Source organism: Impatiens glandulifera, unplaced genomic scaffold (assembly GCF_907164915.1).
Source record: "Impatiens glandulifera unplaced genomic scaffold, dImpGla2.1, whole genome shotgun sequence".
NCBI lineage: Eukaryota > Viridiplantae > Streptophyta > Magnoliopsida > Ericales > Balsaminaceae > Impatiens > Impatiens glandulifera.
The window spans coordinates 27,439-38,915 of NW_025919160.1; the positions used below are offsets into that span (position 1 = coordinate 27,439).

Below are 11,477 nucleotides of genomic sequence, written 5' to 3' on the forward strand. Positions count from 1 at the left end.
TCAGTATTCTCCACTTTTCTTCCTTAGCTTGAGCACATTTCGTGCTGACATGTTGAAAAATATTGTAGAATGACCACCTGTGTGACCTCCACTCATAAGTGATTCTCAAGACAGTAGATTTTCCTTTCTGTCAACCACTATCATTTTATCTGGCAATATGCTTCGATAATGCACCTCATTGATAATTCTATCAAAGGAAATATGCTTTCCTCTTTCAGTAATTGAGTCCATATATAATGGTCTACCCATTAAACTTATAAAATAATTAAGAGCCTACATTATACATATGTGCAGAGATATTCCAAAGTTTGAACATATCTGATATGTTTCCTTATGTTTGCTTTATAGGTTCAAATCTTTAGACCATCTTAACAATTTCATGCAGTTAGATTTAATATATGTATGCCTATTTTTCAGAATTACATTTAGATTTGATCCCTTCTTGAATTTCAGAAAGTAAGATCATATACATTTGTTGAAATTTACTTCAATATCTTTTCTCTCATTGTTTAATAAGTGCTTCTTTGGTGACTATAAATGAAACTTTATTTTTTCCTATGTAGTTTCCCACCACTATATTTTTTAATTTCTTAACATAATTTTTTCTACTACAGCAGACAATTTAAATTTAAAAAGAGAATTTAGTACCTCCACTTTTGTCTCTACATTACACAAGTAAAATTTTCCTTTGTATGCATGATCTTCAACCTTATTCTCAATGTTGTTCTTCCAGACTTTATTGATTTTCCATTTAAAATTATTTTTTATAGTATAGGTCTTCGATTTAGGAGTCTTTATTAACTTATTCATTGTTGCAACAGATCATTTTACTATCATTTCAAGTAAATTTTAGTCTTAGAGATAGTGAAAGTTAAGTTGGACGGTTATGTTTTTCTTTTTCTCCTTATTAAGAACAATGTCTCATTTCTTAACATGCATCAAAGAGTTTGGTGATTTAGTTTTTTAGTCCAAATAAATTGGTCATTTCATTATACCCTATCATCCAAACTCTTTCTTTCTTATCATTCGTCCCTACATTATTTTTCAAAGGTTTTTGAACAATAATTGGGTATTTGTTGCATTCCTGTACTTTTTCATTAATTACTTCTTCAGATATTCTTTTAATTTCCTTCTTTGTAGTTTTTTTACTCCTTTAAGAACAAAATTATGCACTTCTTTCGCCTTGTTATTTTTCCTTTTACCTATATTCCAATAAGACTTCAGAATAGGGGATTAAACTAAGAGCAACAATCTTGAACGACGATCTTGTTCAATCTCCAGTCGATGTTTAATTTCTTGACTTCATAACTTATAACCCTAGACGATTATCCCTCGATCGTGTCAACAATCTTTACTCCAAACACGTTTCTCATAACTGAATACCAAATTAACTGAATTACGCAATCGTGTTGACTGTACCAAACGTGTCGATCGTGCCGAACGTGTCGATCGTGCCAAACGTGCCAGACGTGTCGATGATCTTGATTCTGACAAGATTCTTGTTAAATATGAGTATGGGCAATTTCTTGGAGAAGAAATTCAATATTTTGTTGCCAAAAAATTCTTGCCGAAAATCTCTAAAACTTTTTCTCTCTTTAGGGTTGATGAAACTGTATGTATTTTGCAGTTACGAATTAGCATATTTTTTGTATATACTAGTTAAGGTATTTCTTAAATATTTTGTTTTGAAATAACATAAATATATATATATATATATATATATATATATGATGTTATAAATAAATTAAATAAATACAATATTACACAAAATGAAATCACCAAAATATAATGTTGATTTAAGGCATTTGCTTAACACATTTCCTTAAAAAACAGTTTCATCGTCTTCTCTTGCGTTGGACGTTATCGCAGATAGTTGTCTCTCATGTTAAAACGAATCTAGTAGTGATTCAGCACCAGAATCATTACGCATCGACCTTGAAAAAGTACCTAAATCAATCATCAGGTTTTAACGGAAATACGATGAGTCAAGAAATCGAAAAACACTAAAAAAACAAAGAAAAAACCTTTCGAATTCTAGAGATAATGAAATAAGTGAAGAAGAGACGAGAGATATATGAAGAGTTCGAATACGAGGAGATATATATAGATAGAAATTAAACCATCGTAATTAAATTCATTTATCAATCCAACGATTGTCATTCCTAGACTCTTGATATTTCTAGACATTCGTTCTTATCCATTGTATTTAAATTTCACCAAAAATTAACATTTGGTATGAATTTATATTTATTTGGATTAAATTACGCTTAATTTATTTATTCAAATTCTCATTTACATTTAATGAATGAAATTAGTTTAAAATTCTAACCGTATTTTGAAAAAAAAACTAAGAATAAATTACGACAAAACTCAATAATCTCATTTCTCTAAAATTGTTTTTTTTTAAATGATCACTCAATATAAAAGTAATAATCATAAAACAAAATAATTTATGTGTGACGTTTAGTAATGCTTGAGCATTAAAATTTTAAAAAGAATTACTAATTTTATTACAAATTATATAATTGATACATAAATATTTTGTTTGATAATTAAGTTTTCAATCACGGAGTTATACAGATAGAGAAAAGTTCTGGAGATTTTCGGTGAGAATTTTTTAGTGACGGAATCTTGAATTTCTTCCTCAAATTCGTGAACATTCTCATATTCAATCAAGAATCGTGTTGGAATCAAGATCGCCGGCACGTTCGGCACAATCGACACGATCGACACGGTCGGCACGTTCGACACAGTTGCACGGTCGCACGATTCAGTTGATTTGGTATTCGGTTACGGGAAATGTGGACGGAGTAAAGATATTCGGCACGAAAATACGAAGAATATGAAGAAATGAAGAATATCTTCAACAGAGAAAGAACAACAGATTACAATTCAACTCTTCATCCACTATCTTTAAGACTGAAATCTATTGAAAAAAGAAGAATATGAAGAAATTGTTCAATGGTCAGTTTTACAATGAAGGAGCTGATGAAGACTCCTAAATCTAAATCATATATTATCAGGAGTAACTCCACATTGAAAACTAATAAATTTTGGAAGAACAACAGTGCAAAAAAGTCAAAAGATCATGCCTATAAAAGGAAAATCTATTTGGTCAATACACAGACAAAAGTGGAGGTACTGAATTCTCCATTTGAATTTAAATTACTTACTGAAGTAGAGGAAAACTGTATAAAGGAATGAGAAAATTTAGTTGTGGGAAACTACATAGGGAAAAAAAGAGTATCCTTCCCAATTACTAAAGATGCATTGTTGAAACAATGGGAAGGAAAAGGGCTAGAGAAGATTTCAGCAAATGTCAATCATTTATATTTCTTTAAATTCAAGAAGAGATCTAATCTGGAGGAAATTCTAGAAAATTGGCATACATATATAGGATCCAACTGTATGAAGTTGGAAATATGGTCTGAAGACTTGAACCTATTGAGTAAGCCCAAAGAAACTACACAAATATGGTTCAAACTCTGGAATATACCTGCACATATGTATAATTCTGAAGCCCTTAGTCATTTTGCAGGTTTATTGGATAGACCATTATACATGAACCCAAAAACTGAAGGAGGAGAACACCTATCATTTACTAGAATTAGCATTGAGGTGCATCCTAGAAGCACATTGCCGAAAAGTATGACAGTAGTTGACAGAAAAGGAAAATCTATTGTCATAGAAATCACTTATGAGTGGAGGCCAGACAGATGCTCTTTCTGCAATGCCTTTCAACATGCAAGTCAAAAATGTGATATGGATTAGGAAGAAAATTAGAATATTCATAAAGGTCAGAAAGTAAAGATGCAAGAAAATGAAACAGAGGTGTCCATTTTCAAAGAGCAAAATGTGGAGAACAGAAAATAGAAGATAAAGAAAATTTTGTACAAGAAGAAAGCAGTACGAAGAAGGAGGTGAAATCTCAACCTAATGATGTTGAAGAGATAGTTGAGGATTCCAAAGATGAAGCTGAAGGAAATAAAGACAATGATCTCGAAATCAAAGTTGAGAACAACAAGGTGAAGATCCCAGAAATCTCAAAGAATAATTCTTTCTATCAAATCAGAACGGATTCATATAAATAAACAAATCAAAATGAGAATATGCAGTATTCATCAACCTCTTCAGTTCATCCCCCTTTCATTACAAGAGGAAGGAGAAGGGGAAGATGAAGGACAAGGGAAGAGAAAGACAACTTGTTGAAATATCAGGTTGGTATGGAAATAAAAATCCTGAGTGAAATAATTATGATTTGATACATTTTGTAATCTCTATTTTTGTATGTTTGATTGCTACTAATCAAGTTCTTTAGGGTCGTTTGATTGTTATCTTTTAATCATATCTAAGATTTGTCTAGTTTTGATTCTTGACCCTCTCACTTTTGAGATTTTAATGAAATGGTTTTAACCGTTTTCTAAAAAAAATAATAATTAAGTTTTCAATCATTTTTTAAACTCGCCTAACCTCAAAAGTCAATGGTTCTATTTTAAAAAATCGAATTTATGATATTTGGTATCACCCTTGTCACTTGAGCTATCTCATTGAATTAAAAAATACTTATATATCAAAGATATAATTAAGTTTTTAATTATTAAACTATAATACACATAGTTGTTATTTATTTCACAAAATAAATATACATTGTTAATTTTTAATTTTTATTGTATTATTTAACAATAATTTTTGGTTAACGAATAAAATCGATCGAACTGACTGAACTGACCAATAAACTAAAACCGACAATTTGAGATTTTCTCAACTAATTTCAAGAATTTGGTTATGTTTTTCGTGTCTATATCAACCAAACCAAATTGCTTATACCATAGTATTTAACATTCTTTTTCAAGATACAATTAATTTAATTTTAAGATTGATGATGTAAAAATAAATATGATCTATTTGTTGAGTTCTATTAAGATTCCTGCAATTTTGATGGGTCTCGATTAATGGTACGAGTATCTCAATTATCAAAATGTATAAGTTGTTCACAAGCCAAAGACGTGGAAAAGAATTCTAGGCAGAAAAACACCATAAAAGAACTCAAACATAAATTGTACGAACAAAAATGATTTTGTACTCATTGTGAAGGAAATTGACACATGAAGGAAGGTTGAATCTACTCTAACTAATGAAAAACAACCAAAAGAGAATGCTGGATGTTCTACTTCTACTACAGATTAGGATGATTTTCATGGGTGTTCATGAATGAATACAAATGGTAAATTTGATTAGAATTCATTTTAAATTCATTGTAAAATTATGAAAATAAATATTTAACGTTATTATACGCTTTAAAAACCAGAAATTCGTTAAAGCTGGATTTGGTGCTTACGTTTGGAAAAGGGAATTGACATGATGTCATACACGCCTGTCAAAACATGCTATTTTATTAATTAATTAGTAACATGAATCTTTTATTTTAAATATCACGTAACTAATAAATTAATGACGTTTAAAATCGTTAATAGAAAATATCGTTTTTTTTATAATTTTAACATTAAGGAGACTTAAATTATGAGGTTTAAAAAAATTTGTACTAAATCTTAATTAACCCTAATAAGTAGTCCTAATTTAAAAATTCAGTCAAAGATAAAAAGTATTATGGGATAAAAGATAGTTTTTCTTTTTAGAACTTTGCTTTCATATTTAGAAGATATTGATAGTTTAAAACAAAGACTAAATCCCGGTAATTAGTAAATTTTGAAAACTTATAAAAATTTATATGATAGAATAATAGTTTTATATGTGAGATGGTAATGACAATTTAGTTGGTGCGAAGTGTTCCAAATAAGAGTAGAAAGTTGGTAATTAAGAATTGTTTGAATAAAACTATTACTAAGACAATGATTCTATTTAGTGTATATTATTCAAGTTGGTTGGGTTCAAAATGTCCGAAGTATGAGTAAAAGGAAGTATGAGTAAAAGGTCGAAAATTTAGAGATTTTTAAAATTTTATACTATGAAATAGATGTTATACAATAATAACTATTTAGTTGGTTCAAATTATCCAAAGGATATAAGGTCGATAATTACATTTTTTTTTGGAGTAAGATTATTACACTCAACCTAATTTTTTTAGGTATATAAGCTCGATTTTTTTCCTTTCGATTCACTCAATAATTGTGTTTAGTGTATCAATTCCATATAAAAACGCTTTTAGTTGAAACGAGATCATGACCGTGGGGTGTTAATTCAAATATATATAATTGTGTTTAGTGTATATATAAGGTGATTCAAACAAGTTTGCATGATCATTACCTTTAATTTTTATTCCAAAACTCTTTTATGTAGAAAATTTATTATTATTATTAAATGATTTTAAATATTAAAACTCAATCTCATAGCCATGATACATTAGTTAAGTTTCCACTCAGCTAATAAAAGTGTATTTGGTCAACAACTCTATTAAACTAAATAAAATAATAAAAGTTTTAATTTATTTTAAAATATATAAAAATAAAAATAAAATTGTAAAATTATTCGGTCTCTTTTCAGTCCAACATATTGTAAGAAAAATCAACTAAACAAATCCAATTTTCAATTTTTTTTGTTTGTTTTGATTTTGATAAAAGTGGCAATAAATTTATAATATTTATTTGACACTGACTGTAACATAGAGAATAAACTAAACAAGCACATGAGAGACAGTCAGACAGATAAAGCATTCATTTTGGGTTTTGTTTTTCACAGAAATCACTGATCTAGCAGCATTTCCACACTTCAAATTCTTGAATTGAAATGACGGAAGCATTAACAACTTGGCATTTCGGGACGAAGGAAGAACAAAGGGTATCAACTACTTACACAATCAAAGGTGTGGTAGCTAAGTTGTTGAAGGATATAGATGTAAACGACCAAAGACAAGTAATTCCTCTTGGCAAGGGAGATCCCTCGGACTCTCCTTCTTTTCGGGCGCACCCCATAGCTGAAGACGCCGTTGCTGAAGCTCTTCGATCGGGTGAATTCAACTCTTACGCCCCACATGGAGGCATTCTCTCATCAAGGAGGTCTGTTGTAGAATATCTATCTCATAGTCTTCCTTATGAACTATCCTTCGAAGATGTATATCTCACTGCTGGTACCAAGCATGCAATTGATATCATGATGTCGGTTCTTGCTCGGCCTGGAGCCAATATTCTGCTTCCCAGACCAGGTTTCCCATTGTATGAGTCCGGTTGTCGACTTAAGAACATTGAAGTTCGTCACTTTGATCTTCTTCCTGAAAAAGACTGGATGGTTGATCTTGATGGCATAGAGACTCTAGCTGACGAAAACTCTGTGGGAATGTTTATACTTATGAGCATCTACAAAAGGTGAGTCATTGATTGATTTCTAATTTTGAATTTTTGATTGGGGATTTTACTATTTAGTTGGAGCTTTTAGGTGGCTCAAACAGCTAGGAAACTTGGGCTGCTGGTGATTTCAGATGAAGTTTATGGAAAACTTGTTTTTGGAGATACTGCTTTTGTTCCAATGGGTGTATTTTCATCCATAGTTCCTGTTATCACATTGGGATCTATATCTAAGATATGGGTTCTTCCTGGTTGGAGACTTGGCTGGATTGCGATTTCAGACAATGACTGCATACTAAAGACATTTAAGGTATTCTCTTTAACTCTCATTTTAATTCTCTTTTGAATTTTGAATGTCTAGAACCTCCGATTGAACTCACAAGGGTAATTTAAGTAGCAAGGGTCTACCTTAAAAAAACCAAAGGTTACATGTTTGATTCCCTATTCTTCAAGAATTTATAGGCGATCAACTTCTTTTTTCGAAGATTTGGTACAAGATCGCATTTCTTTCTTCTTCTCTCAATATTATCAATTGGAGACTCTTAAACAAAACCACCCTTAGTTAAGGATTTTATCGTAAATTTGCAATCTCTTTTGATTCAATGTTTCTTCTTGATGTTGATCTATGTTCTTTGTATCATTTCGGAGAGAATATCAACTTTCTTGAAACATGATATGAGCAAGACTTGAAGATATTTTCTGCAATGACAAATTACACAATTTTATAAAAAAAACATAAGAAAACTAAATAAAACTTGATGAAACACTGTAATTCCACGAGAACCTACCATTTAATTCGGAGTAACCCATGTTAAATCACTATTGAAACTCTCATCCACTAAAATATATTGCACTCATATGATTTTGCTTCTTCACACAATAAACTTTAATCCCCTTTTTGTTGCAGATTGTTGATTGCATCAAGTGCTGTCTCAAAATTACCTCTGGACCAGCAACCTTTATTCAGGTTTCTAGATAATCTATTACTACTTTGTTAGTGGTATTATTGGAAATATACATTTTATGATATTAACTTAGATGGTCTTAATGTGATAAACCATCTTAATTTGAAATACACATGAATTTGCGAGATCTGAAAAAAAGGTTTACATGTTAGGCGGCCATTCCTCAAATTCTCTTGAAAACTCTGGAGGATTATTTTGAAAATACTCTCGCAATTCTAAGGGAAGCTGCAAATCTTTGTTGGTATGAACTGAAGGATGTTGTCTGCATTAGTTGCCCATATAAGCCAGAAGGATGCATGTTCATAATGGTAAAGCTAAATCTTTATTTATTAGATGGAATAAAAGACGACATTGAGTTCTGTGTCAAGCTTGCAAGAGAGGAGTCTGTGATCGTTTTGCCAGGTATAATAAGCAAAATAATTCTATTGTTCTGATTTTTTTTGTTAACATGGTCTATATATTGATTGATCATGTGAAGGAATAACTGTTGGGTTAAAGAACTGGCGACGGATTACCTTCGCTATTGAGCTGACGTCTCTTAAAGATGGACTCTCTAGGATAAAAGCATTCTGCAAAAGGTACACGATGAAATATTGAATACGATAATGAACTATTGCTTTGATTTTATAAAAATGTTGTACAAACAAACTAATTGGCTAAACAAAAATCATTTATGCGGCAAAACAGGGAAGTTCAAATAGGAAAGAAGAACTCAATCTCTGTTTCTCACATTGAAACGTTTTATTTTTAATAAAATTTGATTTCCAATTTTTGTGTAATTATTTTTTTATATAATGAGGAATCATCTTTGGTTGTGTCTTGCAAATCTCCCATTTAACCTTTAATGGTGTTTGGCATTACCCATTTAGTTCATAATAATCCGTAGAAGTTAAAAATAAGTTAACACTACCATTTTTTATTTTTATTTTTAAGAAAACGGTTAAAACTATTTCATTAAAATCCCAAAAGTGGGAGGGTCAAAAATCAAAGCTAAACAAGTCTTAGTTAAGATTTTAAGATAACAATCAAACAACCCTAAAAATCTGATTAGTAGCAATCAAACATACAAAAAATAGAGATTACAAACAAATATTACAAACTGTATCAAATCCTAATTATCCCAATCAGGATTTTTATTTCCATACCAACCTAATGTTTCAACATATTGTCTTCCTCTTCCCCTTGTCCTTCCTTTTCCCTTCCCCTTCCTCTTGCAACGAACAGGGATGAACTGAAGAGGTTGATGAATACTGCATATTCTCATCTTGATTTCTTTCTTTATATGAACTTTTCTTATTTGATAAAAAGAATTATTCTTCAGAATTTCAAGATCATTGTCTTTAATTCCTTCAGCTTCATCTTTGAAATCGTCAACAACTTTAGATTCCTATGTATCAACATTGGCATTCTCTTCTTCCTCTTGATTAACCTGAGTATCTTCCTCTCTGTTTTCATCAGCAACCACTTTAACTTGATTTGATTGAGAATCATCAACTATCTCTTCAACATGATTAGGTTGAGGATCCACCTCTTTCTTCATATTATTTTCTTTTTGTACATAATTTTCTTTATCTTCTGTTTCCTGTTCTTTAACCACATTTTTCTCTTTAAAAATAGGCACATTTGTATCGTTTTCCTGCATCTTTACTTTCTGACCATTATGAATTTTCTGATCTTCTTCCTTAGCCAAATCACATTTTGGGTTTGCATGTTGGAAAGTATTGTAGAAAGAGCATATGTCTGGCCTCCACTCATAAGTGATTTCCATGACAGTAGGTTTCCTTTTCTATCTACTACTGTCATACTTTTCGGCACTGTGCTTCTAGGATGCACCTCAATGTTAATTCTAGCAAATGTTAGGTGCTCTCCTCCTTCAGTAATTGGATCCATGTATAATGGTCTACCCAATAAACCTGCAAAATGACTTAGGGCTTTAGAATTGTACATATGTGCAGGTATAATCTAGAGCTTGAACCATATCTATGTAGTTTCTTTTGGCTTACTCAATAGGTTCAAGTCTTCAGACCATTTTTCTAACTTCATACAATTTGATCATATATATGTATTCCCATTTTCTAGAATTTCCTCTATATTAGATCCCTTCTTGAAGTTAGGAAATATAAATCATGGACATTTGCTGAAATCTTCTTCAGTCCTTTTCCTTCCCATTGTTTCAATAGTGCATCTTTAGTAATTGGGAAGGATACTCTGTTTTTCCCTATATAGTTTCCCACAACTACATTATCCTATTCCTTTATATAGTTTTCCTCTACTTAAGTAGGCAATTTAAATTTAAATGGAGAATTCAGTACCTCTACTTTTGTATGTGTATTGCCCAAGTAGATTTTCCCTTTATAAGAATGATCTTCTGACTTTTTTGCATTATTGTTCTTCCAGACTTCATTAGTTTTTCATGTCGAGTTGCTCCTGATAGTATATGACTTAGATTTGGGAGCCTTCATGAGTTCCTTCGTTCTAGCAATTGACCATTGAACAATTTCTTCATATTTTTTTTCAACAGAATCTAGTCTTGAAGATAGTAAGTGTTGAGTTGAATTGTAATCTGTTGTGCTTTCTCCTTATTGGTGACAATTTCTTTCCTTTTGGCATGCATAAGGAGCTTTGTAATCTGATTCTTGAGCCCAGACAGATTAGCTCTTTCATTATAGCGTATCTTCCAAGCTCCTTCATTATCCCCTTGTTTTCCTGCATTATTTTCAATAGAAATTTTCCCAATAATAGTTGGAGCAAATTGCTTAATTGTGTTGGTATCCTCCTGTTCTTTGATGACTTTTTCAGAAATTCTTTCAAATTTTGTGACTGTTGCTTCCTTAATTCCTTCCAGCACAAAATCCCTAACTTCTTTTGATTTATTACTTTTGTTCTTTCTCTTCCCCATATTGGCAGAGACAGAGTAATAGAACAAATTAATTACAGAAACCCTAAGAGATGATCAAAAGTAAACCGCAATCGAGGGTAAAATCTAACGGCTCTTACAAATGTACAAGAAACCCTAGACTAACAACACTTAATGAACGACGCAAGACAATACCGGGATGTCCGTGTCGATCGTCCCGTGCCGCCTATGCCTATTGTGTCGTTTCGATCGTGTCGTGTCACTTGTGCCGATGGCGCTTCCTTTGATTAATGGTAATTTCGATGTCGATTTGATGACTTATGGTGCATGACAATATCGTGTCGTCCGTGCCTTTTT

The 11,477-nt window shown here is 31.3% G+C and overlaps 1 pseudogene; it reads left to right on the top strand.

Moving 5' to 3' along the window:
* Positions 1-6,708: 6,708 nt before the first annotated feature.
* On the top strand, positions 6,709-9,040 carry LOC124917618 (annotated as a pseudogene).
* Positions 9,041-11,477: the final 2,437 nt, after the last annotated feature.